The 17,959-nt window shown below is 32.5% G+C and overlaps 1 protein-coding gene across 14 annotated transcripts in view; it reads right to left on the minus strand.

Moving 5' to 3' along the window:
• The window catches only part of LOC106878639 (thrombospondin type-1 domain-containing protein 7A), a 999,802-nt gene that overhangs the window by 731,359 nt on the left and 250,484 nt on the right, over window positions 1–17,959 (minus strand). For all 14 annotated transcript variants that reach the window (XR_008265800.1, XR_008265799.1, XM_052974016.1 and 11 more), the window contains exon 2: window positions 9,491–9,579. The gene's annotated coding sequence lies outside the window, so the exon portion shown is untranslated. The remainder of the gene's footprint in view (window positions 1–9,490; window positions 9,580–17,959) is intronic.

The raw sequence follows: 17,959 nt of genomic DNA on the forward strand, positions 1-17,959 counted from the left end.
TTTTTTTTTTGTACAATTTAAAAAAAAATACTAATTTAAATTATTTTAAAAATAAGTAGTAAGTTTGTTTTCTTTCTTGAGCCTTTATATGATGGCACAAAGTGTAGAAACTTAAAGTGTAAATATTTTCTGCTTTAAATACTCCTTGAATCTTATCTGGGGAAAAAAATGTCAGTGAAGTTCTAATGCTATACATATCATGTTGTTCACTATGAAGATGAATGATGACAAAAAATTATTATTATTATTATTATTATTATTATTATTATTATTATTGTTATTAATGTACTTTTTCAATTTTTTTTTTTTCTAAAATCTTTTGAAGATGTTCCATTTGAAATTTTTAGATTCTGCATTTCAAGTGAACTAGTTTTGTTTATTTAGTTTTAAATCATGAAATGAACACTTCTCTGCAGAACTGCAATTATCCCCCAACCTCCCCCACCCCACACTTAATCCAAGTGAGCAATTTCTCTACTCACAGAAACAATGATTTTTTTACATAGTCACACAACATCGAATTACTGGTACTTAGTTTATTAGTCCCAGTAGAATGAATAAATAGTAAAATAATCTTAAGACCTTTTCTCTTCACTTACATATTGGAAATAATGAAAGATTCCAGAAAAGAATGATGCCTTCAGCTTTTCAGTGGGGAAACAGTATGCCTTGTGTGCTTATATCAATATAAATTATAGCATTGATACACAGGCCATACCCTTTTTTTTCCTTTTATAAGACATATTCATGAATGTCTTTATGAAAACCTGTCTCTCACTAGTTGCCATGCCAAGTTTAAGTTGGAGAATTCTGGAAATTTACATTTAATTACTAATTACCAATTCCATGCATCACATGAAAATTTCTTTCTCACGAATATTTCTTTAAAATCTGGTCAAATTCATTATTCTGTAACATTTCTACAGAAAAAGTCCATTTGATGAAGAGAAATATAATATTTTGAAATTAATGTTTTTAATTGATATTTTCAACTTTGCTTTATTTTTTTTTTTTGTATTTTCTGCTGTGTTGAAGAAAAATTAAAACACAATTTATTTTTTATTCAAAACATTGGAATCTTACTAAATATTACTATTTATACTTTCATCTTCCAATCTCACTTTTCCATATTAAATTACAAAGTTTGTGAGTATTTTCAATTACAATATAAAAATGCCTTTGAGAATTGTGATTCTCTTTGAAGATTGCAGAAACAAAATGCAATACTTTCATGTAATAATTGCTGCTAAATGTTTTCTTGTTACTTATTCCAATTTCAAATGAATATAAAGCAGTAATTTATTCCTTTGTTCTCCAAATATTGATGCACTTAGATACATAGTGATCTTCTATAATATTATTTTCTACATACACAAGTAACACACACACACACACACACACACACACACACACACACACACACACACACACACACACACACACACACACACACACACACAATGCTGTGTATTATATACATTAAATTATGCTGTCAAGTGTTGAGTCTCACCTATATACTTGGCTGATTTTAGAAAAATAAGTAGCTGATTGCAGTATTTTGCTGTTTTGACACTCTTTAGATGTAAAGCCATGTTGAATGATAGCATTGTTCATCTTACAATTCCCTCATGTCCTTGACTTTATTAATTTATAAAGCATATATCTCCCTAAATATTATATTATCTATTATACAGTTATTCAAAACTCAAGCTTTCAAGAATTTTTGTACTAATGCAGGCAAAATAATCCCGTTTAGACTAAAACTGAAAAATTTATTAAAAACATAGAAATAGTGTTAATTACTTTTGAGATTAAGGTAGTGGAATTTTACTTTACATCTACAGTCATCACATAATAATCATTATTTTTAAAGAATCTGTCCAGAGTTTATAGTTGCAAGGGCTTTTTCCATTCCCTAAATTTTTACATGGTGTGAGAAATAATTCTCTGTTAAGAACTTGAATTATAAATGATTTTATTTTAATTTTAGCTGAAGTCGATGCCAATTGCTCATTGGTCTGGCATAGGTGAAAGTTTTGTAGAAATATTGAATTAAGTCAATGATATACTCTATTATTAACTTTTCATAAAAGAAAATGGACTAGTTGTAGAAAAAATATATGATTGCATGAACTATGGAATTCCTGAGTGTTATTAGGCCCAGATTAAGAAAAGAAAAAAAAAAGAGGACACAGCATCCACTGTAGCTAATGATAACTAATCTTCTCATCAAATACTCCAACCCAAATTTTCTCAATCAATAATAATTTATAGAGGTATAAACTTTGTGATTTCCAATACCTTCATAGATTCTTTCAGTTAATAACAGATGCTTTAACATCTGAAGTAGGTTTCTAAAAGATTGTTGTTACAATAATTAAAAATATTTTAGTAATTCTTACTTCTAATGAATGAACATTAATTTTCTCATTGAAATTAGATGTTCATGATAAATTGCAGAAGACGATCACTATAAGTCAAAATCAATTAACTAAATAATTCATATGTAATTTTGGTAAGACTTAGAAAGGAATAATTCAATTAACAATTTAAATCAAACATTTATGTAAGATAAGTTGAAATATAGTCAAGAATATTTTAAATAATGCAATTAATGAATTGTGGTTTGATCTAAAACATTATTCTTTGATTGTTTTTAAGTAGATGTTTTTGAGCATTGATTTAAATCAATACCTGTTTTAATAACAATATTTACAAACTAAAACTGCCTATAGAATAAACATTCAAAAAGCCATTCGGTTTCAATACATTGGCAAATTGAAAATGATGAACAAAGATATAATAGTTGCAGGATGGTTGGCAACATACTTAAATGTAATATCGCCTTAAAATTAACATATCATGTTTGCTATAGACTGGAATGGAAATCAAATCACTATAATTAAAAGTGATTATGAAACTGATGTTGTTCAATTATCCACTAATAAAAAGAATACGTGGCTTATGATAAAATGTAAAGTTTTTATCATTCAATACAAGATTGCTTAGAGGAAAAGATAGCATTAGAAAAAATGTCTGCACAGTTGAGAGTAAAATCTATTTAGAGAAGCTAAAGGCTAATAAACTTGAAAAAATTTACTCTGTGTGCATAAGACAGACATCATAAACCAGAATCGAGTTGGTCATACCAATATGACATTTACTTACCTTATATGTCTACTTTAAAGAAAGATAAACTTCTTTAATACAATTTCTGGATGTGTATCATTAGCCCAGTTTCTCCAAAAATGTTTAACTATCAAGTATTTCTGGTATGTGAACACATCTCTTATGTTATCTTTTCCTGTTAATTGCCCTTCTCAGAGTATGCTGAAAGATCCATGTAATATTTTTGGGTTTCCAAGAATCAAATGGCTCTCCTGTCAGTCAAACGTGCTCTCCCAAAGTAACCTTTCTGGATATATTACATCATCTTTTCATCAGTAGCATGGTTCAATGGATTTAATGCTTGGTTTGTAGACAGACAAGTTGCTGCATTTTTGGAAATGAACTTAAAATTGTTGGAACATCCTCAAAAATCTTATAATCGATGAATCATACTGAAAAGTATCAAGTATAGTTTTTGACCCTTACAACCCAGATCTATTTCAAAAACACTACAATAATCTCTTTTTTTTTTATTCTATTATGCAAGAAATACTTGCCCTTGTGTTTGCCAAAGCAAGCATCACTTTCAAATCAGAAATACCTAGAAAATTTAAAAGCCTGATGCAAAAAACCCCAAAAAAGATCTTTTGAAGATCATCCTTGGCCTTTCCCAATGCTTCTCTTGTGATCCTTTACTTCCATTATAGCATTGTGCCTAACCTTATGAACAGCTCTGCACACTTTACAGAGAAACAAATTCATGTTCCAAGCTAATGCTTATATGTACTCAGCATGAAGAAATTTTAGTAGGTACCTACATTTCAATGCCATTCTAAGGTTCATAATCTGGGATTACATTAGAAGAAGAATTGGTACAAATTAGAACAACTTTTTTATCTCATACAATTTTTTTCTCAGTTAAAATTGTCATGGATAATTTTCTTTAATAATGGATTCATCTTGATTCCTAAGAATTGCTCTGGAACCAAAACAGGATCAAACTTCAAGGGTCTCTTTTTATTTCACCATTCCATTGTTGATGTTTTCTGGAATGTTTCAGGAATCAGAGGCAATTTATGTTTTAGCCCTTCTTCATTTTATTTTTTTCTCACAAGGTTATGTACAGTTTTATAACAGTTTGACCCATTGCTAATCTAGCCTGACAACACCAGCAGGTATGAAATAATTTATTCCCCACTTTATTTAGAAGAGCCTTGCATTACAAGAGATGTAATGACTTAGACTGGTGGGTGAGGAGGGAGTTACATTCAACTATGAATGCTTTTGCTACTTTCTCACTTCTTTTTTCATTTTCCATTTGCTTTCATCTCTATTGTTCATTTATTTATTCTCTGCTAGATTGTATCCTTTCAGAATATCATTTGGTTATCCTTCAGGAGAGAAATGTGGAAGAGAAAGAGAGATAACTGAAGGTATTGTATCAATTTCCTCTCTTCACAATGCTTCAACTGGTTTTACAACACTAATCCATGCAATCAACAACACACACACACACACACACACACACACACACACACACACACACACGCACACACGCACACATCTTACATTTTTTTAAAATTCTTTTTTCTGACACATGTAAACTGACCAATCTATCAGCTGTAACAGCTCCCTGAACATCTATTCCATTCGTCAGTTTGATAGTGTAATTCTAAGCAATTTCTTATTCATATATAAAGACGAGCAAACTGCATGCTTTTTTATTTCCACAATTGTTCCCTGCTTGCTTCTATGTTCTATAATGGTATTTCATACAAGTCCATGCAGTGTATAATATCTTACAAAGCTTATAAACATCATCTCTGTATCCTCGGCCAAAATGCTCATGATTTCATGATTTTCTTGTTTTATACAAATATATACAACTATATATGAACATACACACATGGATACAATTTACACACACATAATGTGCTTATAAACATGAATTTGCACACACATGCACACATAAATATTAAGCTATTGATAACACCTAGAAAATGGTGCTGCTTTTCCATTTACCAAAGTGAATGGAATTTTGGCAGGAGGAATTCATGTCATCAGACGGTATCCAGCGATCATCAGGTGTTTTGGTCTTGAACTGCAGCACCCTCCTGATGGTGAGTCAGCAGGGATGGCCAAATCCCTGCTCATCATCTCCCCCTGGCTTCCAGCTTAACCAGTAAGAGACCGTTTCTGCCGCCTCTCCCATTCTACACATAACCACTCTTCATTGCAATGGTTGTAATCATCTTCCATGTCGACGGGGCAGAGAATCCCTTACAGCCAAGGTCAACTGGGAAAAACCATGACTGCCATCTTTTCTTGCAATCTTGCAGAAAGTGCTCGTACTTGGCACACTTAACTTCAGAGGCCTGATCAAACCCTTCTTCCTGCAGGACTGGAAGCTCAATTCAGTATAATTTTGAAACTTCATCACCAAATATTTGGCTACAATTGTAATTATAATCACTTTGTCTTCATGGTTCTATCAAGTCAATATGTGTATGTGTGTGTGTGTGTGTGTGTGTGTGTGTGTGCACGCGTGTGTGTGTGTGTGTGCATGCGTGTGTGTGTGTGTGTGCACGCGTGTGTGTGTGTGTGTGTGCATGCGTGTGTGTGCGTGTGAGTAAGAATAGAAAGGGATTATCTTCATGAAAACATGTGACTTTTAAGAGGGAGAGACAGTGAGACTGGCTCTGTGTGTATGTGTGTGCAGATGTGTGTGTGCACATGTGTGTGCATGTGTATGTGTGCACTGTGTGTATGCACCTGTATGTATGCGTGCACGTGTGCATATGTGTGTGCACCTGTGTGTGCACCTGTGTGCGTATGTGTGCGTGTGTGTGTGTGTATGTGTGTGTGTGTGTGTGTGTGCGTGCGCGCACACGTGTGTGTGTGCCTACACATAATTACGTGCACTTGTATTTCTGAAAGTGCAAACCTTGTTCTTTTATTCTATTTCTTTTATATCCTTCAACATAATGAAATTGCTCATGTGCCATTCTCTATTTTATTTTTCATTGTTCCTTCTTTGGTTGACTTTGTTTCAAAACTATCTTTTTCTGCCATGACATTAATAATGTGCTGAATAGAAACATCCAGAATTATATTCCTCCATAGAGCTGTGGAAACAAGTTTCTCTTCAGTTTGATTTTTTCATACAAAGCCATGATACCATACAAGAGTAGGCTTATCAGTTTTTTGCAACTTGCACCTTAATGACTAACATAATATGAGAGTAAACAGTACATAGTTCAATAATAATAAGGATAATGATAATTTTTTTTATGTATTGCCATAAAAACAATGAAGGAGCGGATATAATAGCAAGAGGCTGCAAAACAGGAGGGGGGGGGGGAAAATTTTCATAAAAATGAAATGAAATAAAAAAAGAAGTGAAAGGACACGCAATAAACATATATGAGTAATTTTTAAGAAAAAGTGTGCCACCTAGAACCAATCAAAGAATCCCTGTATAGTTTTGATTACACTGATTAGGAAAGATAAGTGGTCTCTTCCACCTGTGTTAATGACAGGTGCCTATTGAGAGCAAGAACATTTAGTAGTGTTGTGCAATTGGAGCGACAAGGGTGGTTGCCGAAGGGCAAAATTTCAAAAGAAAGTAAAATAAAATGGTAAGAAATAGCTCAGTTATCCAACAATGGTTGCCTTACTTTGGCGGATGACAAACCATGTTGGGCTTCTGAACACATTCACTGAGGCCAGTATCAACGACTCACTCTCCACCTTCACCTTCAAGTGAAAATTGCAAAAGTCAATGAGGGTGTTGGGTGGAAAATGGAAGTGTTTGTCTTCCAGCCTTCTAGTCTTGTCTATTGCATATTGTTTGTCCCTGTATCCACAGAGACAAAACAAAACTGTTTGTTCTCACCCAAAGGAAGTTTTCAGAGTGATTCTCCCACCTCCAATGGAATCAGCTGATTGATCCTTCACAAAACAACAGCTGTTCAACACAATTCCATGAGTCAGCAATGCTCAGACACTGAAAGAGCTCTTGCAGAAGAATTTTGGTGCTGTGCACATATCTCAGACCTGGTTGCAGGCACTTCTATATCTGTCTATTCATCTCAAAGCAACAATGTTCCTGGAACACTGGTAAGCCAGGGATTTCTGGAAGTTATCCATTGTACCTGAACTGACTGTCCTTCCAAACAAATTAGCCAGTTTAGCTCATTCTTGTCAGCACACAAACTTGACCCTGAAAGTATTGATCACATTTCCTCACCCCTAGTTCTCTATAAAACGCTTACATGAAAGTTCTGCTCGTCAGTCTGTCCAAATGTTGGAAGACTGCAAGTTCATGGCAACATTCTAGGCAATTGTGATCTTTATTCATCCCAGGAATGCAGTTCTGGCAATGAGATGACTGCATTAAACTTTCACATGGCTACATTAGCATACATGTGAATATTTGCCTTTTTTACCATGTTTACATTTTTTCTTTTGTATAACAACAAAGAAATATTATCTTCTCAGTACATTTTGTAACAGAGTTAGCAACAATGCTGGTTGTCATTGTAATGCTAATAGAATCTCTTTTGGGAGTGATAACACTAGAAGAATAGGCTGAAGGCATTTGGTAGAATAAACAAACTAGAAACAGTGAAGTCGATAGGAATAAAAATTATCAACTGAATGTAACCTAAAATTGTGAGTTTCTTGTTTGAGGATTACATTTAGAAATTCATTCCATTTCTTATATGTTCTTTTAGAGAAACTCTCCTGAGATAAGCATTAAAGCTGAGAGAAATTCAAACTACTAATTACAATTACAAAATGAGGATTTTATTGCTGAGAAATGTTTGATGTGCAATATTTCACTCAAGTTTTATTTAACTGCTTTGTATTTGAATACAAGACTAGATTTTGCATGATATGTATAATAATAAAGCCAAAACAAAACTATTGGTGATGCATATTGTATCAAGACTAGAAACTAAACCTTATGTATGGTTTTTAATAAGGTCAGAACTAGGCTGCACATGATATTTATCATGAATAATCAAGAAATTGTTGAAGTGTTTAAAATACCAAGGTTAGAACTAAACTTCACAAAACTATGTTCTGGGAATGTATGCCAAAAGTTCTAACAATTTATACTGAGCTAGATTCTTCAAGATATTTTACATATTTTGAAAACCAAAGATGAACCATCAAGAACACGAAAATTATCTGTATTAAGAAAAAAACATTCAAATAACAACTATTTCAATAAAATCAAAATAACAACTCTTTAATCTTTCGTCTTTCAGTAATTTTAAAAAAAAACATGGAAATTACATGTAAAAAATGAAGCAACATACATTCATTAAGAACCCTTTAATGTATTTTTTTCAATTAATCAATATTTATTTATCTAATTCAAGTCAATTAGAGTCACTTAGATGGCTTATTCTAATTAGATGCATCCATCAATGAATGTTCAAGAGGTTCCTTTTTATATTCATGTCATAACATGTGATGTTTCCTCTTGGCACTGAAATTTCTGACCCATTCATTAATTCTATATGGTACCTATTTACAACTAGATAGACTACTCCAAGGAAAATTAAGTGTTATGACCACAGTTACAGATCATTACTGGATATGGGATACAAACTGTTGATTTTCTCAGCAGCAGACGACTTCACTAGCAAATTGCATTGCAATTATTGCTATATTATTTATAGAAATATTATTTTTATGAAAACAAATATTTATACTGATTTGTTATTTTAAAATCATGAGGAACGAAAATGAATGTAAATGGTTGGTTTTGTTTGATAAAACACAAAGGTTAATTTTTCCTGACTGCATTAAACTGAAGAAATGGGTGTGTGTGTGTGTGTGTGTGTGTCTATGACAACACTTATCCTCTAAACTCTTAGATTTTTTTTTTTTTCGTATTTGAAAAGGGGGAATCTTTCCACCAAAATTAAACATCATGGTAAAGTAATACAATATCTTCTCTTTATTTTCATCTAATGACATCATCTTACCTATTTTCCCTAACTTCTCACCTACATTGCTCAAAGGTTTTTATAACATTTCTATCAAATATATTCAAATCATCTGGATCCATGAAATGGAGTAACTTTCCATAATCTCATTATCAAAATAAACTATGCACTCCACATAATTGTTTATTGACTTCTCAACTGAATTATCATTTTCTTCAGATATACCCTGGGTATATTACATATATTATAAAACCATGAGGTATGAAAGAGAATATTAACATTTTTTTTTCTGGTGCCATAAAAGAAAACATGGTTAATTTTTCCTGAGAGTGTTAATCTGAAGAAATTTGCTTATATTATAACTCATGAAACTTTAAAATATTCAAAACTGGTAGAATTACATACAAAGATTAACTTACCAAAGGCAATCTCTTTTGACAAATAGAATTCTAACTCCAGAACAGAATTTAATTGTGTCCAACTTGATAGATAGTTTATATATCTGTCACTGTAAGAGAAAAATAAAGTAGATATATGTAGATGTCTGTATACAGATCATTTAGATAAAGATGAAGAAATCTCAAGATAATTCAGTAACATTGTATAGCATGAAGCATGAGAGAACAGGAGTGTATGGTTAAATATCTGCATAGATTTGAATGTACTTGAAATGTAATGACCAGTGGGGAAGATAATAACTATCAAATTGTAGAAGATGGCAAATAAGGTGTGTGAGTGTGTGTGAATGAGTGTGTGTGAATGAGTGTGTAAGTAAATATCTTATACATCAAAATAATACATGTGCATACATACATACATACATACAAATATACGCACATATATATATATCTTTAATCTTTATATATCTTTATATATATATATATATATATATATATATATATATATATATATATATATATATATATATATATATGTATCTTTCTGTTTGTTTCAGTCATCAGACTGCAGCCATGCTGGAGCACTGCCTTAAAGAATTTTAGTCAAATGAATCAACCTCCGTACTTATTCTATCGGACTCTTTTGGCAAACTGCTAAGTTACAGTGATGTAAACACAGCACCACTGGTTGTCAAGCACTGGGTGGCGGGTGGGGGGGGGGCAACACAGACACAAAAACTCACACACTTATACACACATATGTTTCTGTTTACCACTCACAAGGCTTTGGTTGGCCTGAGGCTATAGTAGAAGATACTCGCCCAAGGTGCCACACAGTGGAACTGAACCTGAAACCATGTGGTTGTAGTCAGATAGCGAACTTCTTTCCATATAGCCATGCCTGCTCCTCGTTATTGTAATTTGATTTCAGATTATTTTTGATAGTCAATTTTCGTAATCAGTATTTCATTTTGTAAAATCATTTCAACTCAAATTACATATGGCAGATCACAAGTGTTTACTGAATTATTTCTCCTTTGGCACATTTTGAAATTGATTTGAATAAGAATTCAATAAGAAGTTTGTCTGACCCAAGTTAGAATTCCAGCATAGTCTTTGACCTTACCTCTATGGTGCTTTCAGAAAGACATATCAACACAAATTCCATAATGCCTGCTTATTTATGGTCTAATATATAGGACAAAACTCCTATTTTGGTATGCTAAATTAAAATATAAATAAATATGCTCAAATTTCTTTAAAATGATTTTCTTGAACAATTTTCTTTGCTCATTCCAAAATTGTTTCTCAGATATCCCCAACCCTAATTTTTGGACAACTTCAAAAAAATATTTTGGAAATTGCTCAAACTTCAGGAATGAGATACTGAAAGTAATGATTTCTGAAATCAATAAATTACACACACGCACAAGCACACACACACACACACACACACACACACACACACACACACAGCGGCTATAGTAGAAAACATTCATCAAAGGTGCCACCAGTGGCCATGTGATAAACATCACTGTCATATAAGCAATGTGTGACAACTTGTCCAGCTATGGGAAAATATGACCTTACTTGAAAGTTGGCGTGATTTGTCAAAAGGAAGGGAATCTGGCCACAGAAAACCAGCCTCTATGAATTCAATCTGACCCATGCAAGCATGAAAAAGTGGATGTTAAAACAATAATGATGATATATATATACAAACACACAAACATAATTCCTGTGAACTCAACACAATATAATGTAAACTCATAAAGGTTAGATGAATAACTACAGTTAATTATGAATAATTTGTAGCTGCAATATCAGTCTCAGGTGAGAAATAAAACAGAATGAAAATTTTGATACACCACATTAAAAACAGAAAGGTAAACTTATGATTTGTTATATCTCACAGCTTTACAATCATCTCCAGCCATAAAATTTCGTTTTTGTGCTGCCTGAGTGTGTGTGTGTGTGTGTGTGTGTGTGTGTGTGTGTGTGCGCATCTGTTTACATTCACAAATGCTTCACATATGTATAGTATATTCACATTTATTTATTTATTTATTTATGTGTTTCAGCCAAGTGGCTGCGGTCATGCTGGTGCACCACCAGGAATCTTTTTGGAAGTAAATCTGTGATGCATAATCCAATGAGTTTACAAATATCTGTGCTGTTGAACAAACTCATGCTTTCATTGAAAGACCAGTGGGTATCAGAACGTTCAATCCCGGTGCCACTTCTGTCGCAGAGTACTATTTTCACAGCATGCAGTATTCTTTCTATTCCATAATTACCAACATCATTAAATAATATGGAGAAACTTCATGCTTTTAATTTCCTTTGGCGTCCAGTCTGCATTGGACAATTATGACATGGAATTTTCTCCTTCTTCTGAAATGAAGGCACCATTCCTAATTTCAGCAAGCTTGACAATTAGATATTACAGTGCTTTTCAAACAGTTTCTTTAACCCTTTTGTTACCGACCCGGCTCTGAGTACAAATGTCTTGTTTTCATAAGTTTTGAATTAAAATCTTCCACCAAACCTTAGTCACAATTAATGTTCCTAACACTAGCTTAACGATAACTACTTTATTTTACTACATTCTTTGTTATATATAAAGTAATTGAAAGAAACACAGAGCATTTTAAAATAAATACAGTAATGAAAGGGTTAACTAACATTTTCTTAACACACACTTGCTATGATTCAATGCCTCTCCTCCATTTTTATGTGCATACATTTAATATCAGGCCAGAGTTAGTTAATTTCAAGTACTAGTAGGATTCAAATGATTTAATACCACTGTATTGCAAGCAAATATTATACACATAAATATTGAATATTCATTTCGTTTTTGTATTTGGTTTGCAAGATTCTTTATGTGAATTCGTGTATTGAAGCATATTTTATTGTGTCTGGGGAGAGTCATTCTCTTTTAGTACCTTATCATTTAACACACTCACTGGTTCGATTTCCACTCATTTACTTATTTATTTTTCCTATAAGTAAATGAGTGGAAATTGAACCGGTGAGTGTGTTAAATAATAAAGCACTGAAAGAGAATGACTCTCCACAGACACAATTGAATATCCAGTTTTGTCTATTTATATATTTACATTTCAAACTCGGTAACTATTACTGATGTTGTTGTGATTGTGGTGAACAAGCATGGTATTACATATAAAAATACTTTCAAGATTAGAATGAATATTCATGTATTTATTCTTAACATGTATTTATTCTTAACATGCCTAGGTATCAGATGCAAAATATGTTGTGCAATGTAGTGCATAACAGAGAATTCTTCCTTTTATGACAACAGTGTCTAATAAATGGCAGAAATCTGTATAGCATACACTACAACACTCAGCATATTTTACATATGAACCTGCCTAGACATGTTAAGATTGAATACACAAACACTCATTGCAGATCTCACTGTAGATGATGCAAATAACGATTTTTTTTTACTTTTAAAGTTAATATTTAAATAGGAGACAAAGAGTAAAAGCAATGTATAGATACATCTATCACACCCAGTGCTAAGGACCCTTTTGTCTTCACTAGCCATGTAGATTCCCCACTCCTTCATAAAAAAAAGGTCACTGATTTTGAGAAGCTGTGTGAGTGTGTAGCTTTTCGAGAATCCATACGTTATGTAAACTAACAGCTGATTACACACACATACATATATACACACAGACACATCTATATATATGTATGACTATATTTGGATGCAAACTCACAACCTTCAGGTTATAAACCTCAGACATAATCGATGCATATAGATTGTTTTATATAAATAGTATTTCAGTTCATTAAAAGCCATTTGAAAAAATCTAATTTGGTAAAACAAGAAGCAACACCTTTATGGTTTCTGTATGAAATCTCTTTTCTGCATGGATTAGTCAGAATATAACTCTTTCGTATATTTTCTGTTTCTTTCCAATACCCTTTGTCTCTGTTAAGACATGAAAGAAAGACACTAAGCTGTAATTCTGTAACTAAAATAAATCCATCTATTTTACACAGTATATATTATGAAATAAAAAAAACATGTATTATATTTTATTACTTTTGTTATCAAGTTGGCTTTTGTGAATTTCGTGCCAATCAAAAAAAAGAGCTAAGATTGTGAAGACAAAATTCCTTGAAGATTATGGCTTCTTGTGAATGAAGTTTGAAAGCGCAATCATTTGACATGGTTGTAGACAGCATATTTGAAAGTAAGATTCAATGTATCGTAACACTGCTATGTTATAAAGTGGACATTCACAATTTGAAATTCAGTGTAACAGGCAAGAAGCCAACCAAACTCATTAACTTCAAGCAGCTATCAATCTTATGGAAAAACGAATATGGATGAAAAACTTTCAGTTTCATGTTTGAAATGAATTGTCTTAAGTAGATATGTCATTTTGGAGTAAGTCTCTGTTTAAGTCAGAAATACTTAGGAGTCCAAATAAAATTTCACACTAAAACAAGTATGACAGAATACTAAGTCTCTACAGACATAATCAATGATGTAAGTTTGCGTCCTTTGCTAAGAATGCTGTGGAATAATTTCAAATATTTTAACCTTTCAACCATATTACTTTATCTTTCCTGTTGCTTTCAATTATTTCTTTAAAGGCTCCACTAAAACCTGACAGGAACTTCAATATAATTTCTTGAAAGAGGATCAAAATTACTCAGCTTTCAAATCGTGATAATACAATGGAGGAGACATTTGAAGTGGAGAGTGATAAATTTCTGGGAGATATCTATTGTGATAGTCAAATATTTCCATGCAACATTATGAAATGTTTGTAACAATATGTTTAGCCTACTTTCACTCCTTCTTCCTCGTTATTTTAACGTTAAATTTTCCTTGCTGCCACAAGTTAGGGGAGTTATTCTCTATTTATTTTTACATGAAAAATACAATGAGGATATAACTGCTCCAATGACAGTTTAATACAAATCCTTGCAATAAAAGCGACCTTGACTGATATTTAAATTTATCAATCCCAATATGATGAAAGGCAAAGTTGACTTCAGCAGGATTTGAGCCTAGAATGGAGAGTTGGAAGAAATGCCGTTTCGGCATGTTAATGATTCTGTCAGTTTACTGCCTTAATAATAAAAAGTGGCAAGTATGAATGATGAGAAAGTAGAACAAATATATACAAGGGTCCACAATATATACAAGCAGTCTGTCAGTTACAACAATAAGTGTTCCAGTTGATCTGATCAACAGAACAAGCTTGCTCATGAAATTAATGAGGAAGTGGCTGAACACTCCACAGATCCGTGTATCCTTAATGTAGTTCTCAGGGAAATTCAATGTGAGACAGAATGCAACAAGGCCAGTCCCTTTTGAATTACAGGTACTACTTGTTTTTGCCAGCTGATTGGACTAGAGCAACATGAAATAAAATGTCTTACTCAAGAACACAATGCACTGCCAGGAATTGAACTCACAATTATATGATAATTAGCCAAATATCCTAGCCACTAAGCGACGTGCCTTTACCCACAATAAATAAGGGCCAAATATAGATTTAAAAAAAAAATTAATTTACTGAAATGACTTCAAAATAAAACTACCATTGGTGCATATGTGTATGTGAATATCTTTGTAAACCAAAGTCTCATTTTGATGTCTTTTGTCTTCAATTCTCTGCATATGCAGGTCCAAGCTGCTGTCTGGGAGATTATTACCACAGTTGGAAGCAAATAGGGGTTGGTAACTGGAAGGGCAGCTAGCAATAGAAAAGCTCTGCCCCCAACACACTCTCATCTATCTATGTAACCATGGAAAAGCAAACGTTAAAACGATGTGGATGATGGTGAAGTATATATGTATTTTTTTTCCATAATTTATCATACAAAATCCATTTCAGCTCATGTTTAACCCTTCAAAAAGTGCTTAGATTGTATGATTCATGAATTTTTCCTCCACACTTGACACATATTTTTGAAACAAAGGAGAGAAACCATAATCCTACAACTAAAGAATATTTTCCATGCCATCCACTGTTATTATAAGGTGCTAATGTACACACTCACTTTCCTGTTCACACATAAACAAGGCTGTTTTACTTCCCTCCCTGTGTTTATTCCATTTGAAACTGATCTTCATTGTCAATTTTCCTTCTTACTATAAACTCAAGATATTCTCAAGGCAAGCAAATGTGTGAAGAATCTCTAACAATTAAATGGCTTTGCTTATTCTTTACTTATCTTTGTTTAATCTTGTTTTGAACATAAAATACGTTGACTTTGTTTCAATTAATTTTGAAAATATGTCGAGTATTTAGAAGCCTTTGGATGAATAATCACCATTTTTCTTAATATAGTGTTGTTTGAAAAATAACGTCAAGAAATGTTCATACAATTGAAGGTTTTCATTTAAATACACACGTTTTTCAAATGGATGGCTTTGTCGTATAAAACCAAAGGTGGTTGCAGATTGGTTGATAGCAAAAGAGCTAACATTGTCTGCGATGGTAAAAATTAGAACTTACATCTATTGTGTATCCATACCACACACAAACATTGATTATATCATCGTAGACCAACTGACATGAATTTAACAATGAAATGCAAAGGTGAAATACAAAATCTAGTCACTCTGTTATATAGACATACAATTGTGAATATCTTCATTTAAATATCCACTTATCACACAACTATATACCGTACGTTTAACTCTGCTGATAGCATTATTCAGTAGTAGTAGTAGTAGTAGTAGCAGCAGCAGTTCAGAATGAAATCAATGAACTTGAAGATTTCCCTTCAGGTTGTTTAAAAGTGATAGTTTTGTTATTTAATTTGTTTGTCTTTCTTGCAGAAGTAAATTACATTGAACTACATTCACTGCTGCACTTCTTGATGTAGAGGTTGTAAACTTACTACAGAACAATCAGAATATGGAATTGTAAGTAAAGGCTGCCACAATACTAAGTAGTTTAAGCATTTAATAAACTGTTGGTTGAAGATTTTCTAATGTAACATTTCACTTTGACAGAAATATGATCACACACATGAAATGTGGTTCTGTGTTAAGTTTGTGTGTGTGTGTGTGTGTGTGTGTGTGTGTGTGTGTGTGTGTGTGTGTGTATTAATATTTCAATGTATCTATAACCTCTCAGTGTATATTCAATTAGATTTCATAAACATACAGACACACATGTACACACACACACAAACACACACCCATGACTGTTCATTTTACATTCATTTTTCCATGCTAACTTGAGTTGGACAAATGCGTTTTATCAAGGGAATGTTTTACAGCTGGATGCTCTCCCTGTTGCTAAATTTTATTTCTTTTTGAAATAAGGTATTTTCTATTTCTTTGTGAACACCACATACTCATATGTATATAAGAATGTATGTGGGTAGGATATATAATCATTAGTCCTTATTTGATTAATGACTGCTGACAGATACCAATGGCTTGCCCTTCTCTTATCTTGTTACCTCAGAATGTAGAAAAGGGAAATTTTATGACTACTGCTGTATCAAACACATTAGAAATACCCTCAAGATCTTGGCTCTTAGTTTCTTTTGTTACCATGGCAGCAGATTCTTATATTTTATGGTTTGAAATCTGCAAATTCGCAGAAACTTCAGTATTTATCGATATTCACACTGTCTTTACATCAATACATTTTAGTTCCAATGTTACCATATTGGAACCAAAGGAAACATTCAACTCACTCCCAAAGAAACTCACAACTCAGAATTAATGATAAGGTAACAATCAAATACTGAATCTAAATGCAAGAAAATGGGTCATTGTTGAATAAGAATGAAAACTATGTTATGTGGTGAAAAATAACTGTCCTGGCTCTTGAAGCTCTGATTAAGCTACAGTTGACAAACCTAATTAAAGATAATGAGGTTATCTGTCAACAGTAATTATTGAACTAGAATCTGGAATATATGTAAGTACACAGACAAACTCTGTGTGTGTGTGTGTATATATATATATATATATACACACACACAATTTTTAATTAAAGCTATCTTCACATGTATCTATGTTTCATCTTTGATATCTTGTTTACCATCATCACTATCATGTTACATCCTCTGATTGCATAGACTGGAATGGTTTTCTCCAGCACACACAAACACATGCATGCACACACACACATACATAAACATTGAGTTTGTGTGTGTATGTGTGAATGGAAGCAAGTATAAAGTAAAACAAAAATGCACTGTCTTTCAAGTGCTGTGTAGTTATTTTATATAAGCAACATCAAGTTTCACCATCATATGGCTCATCAGCTAATGTGGGGTAAGTTTTGTTTTTATTCGTATATTATGAAAGTATAATTAATTACTAAAACCCTACCTGTCTAGTAAGTAATGTTTCTATTTTGAAAACAGTTTGTTGTTTTCTGTAAAGAAGCTAATGTAGAAAGAAAATAATATTGACTTTAAACGTACATATATATATATATATATATATATATATATATATATATA

Source organism: Octopus bimaculoides, chromosome 17, assembly GCF_001194135.2.
Source record: "Octopus bimaculoides isolate UCB-OBI-ISO-001 chromosome 17, ASM119413v2, whole genome shotgun sequence".
Lineage (NCBI taxonomy): Eukaryota > Metazoa > Mollusca > Cephalopoda > Octopoda > Octopodidae > Octopus > Octopus bimaculoides.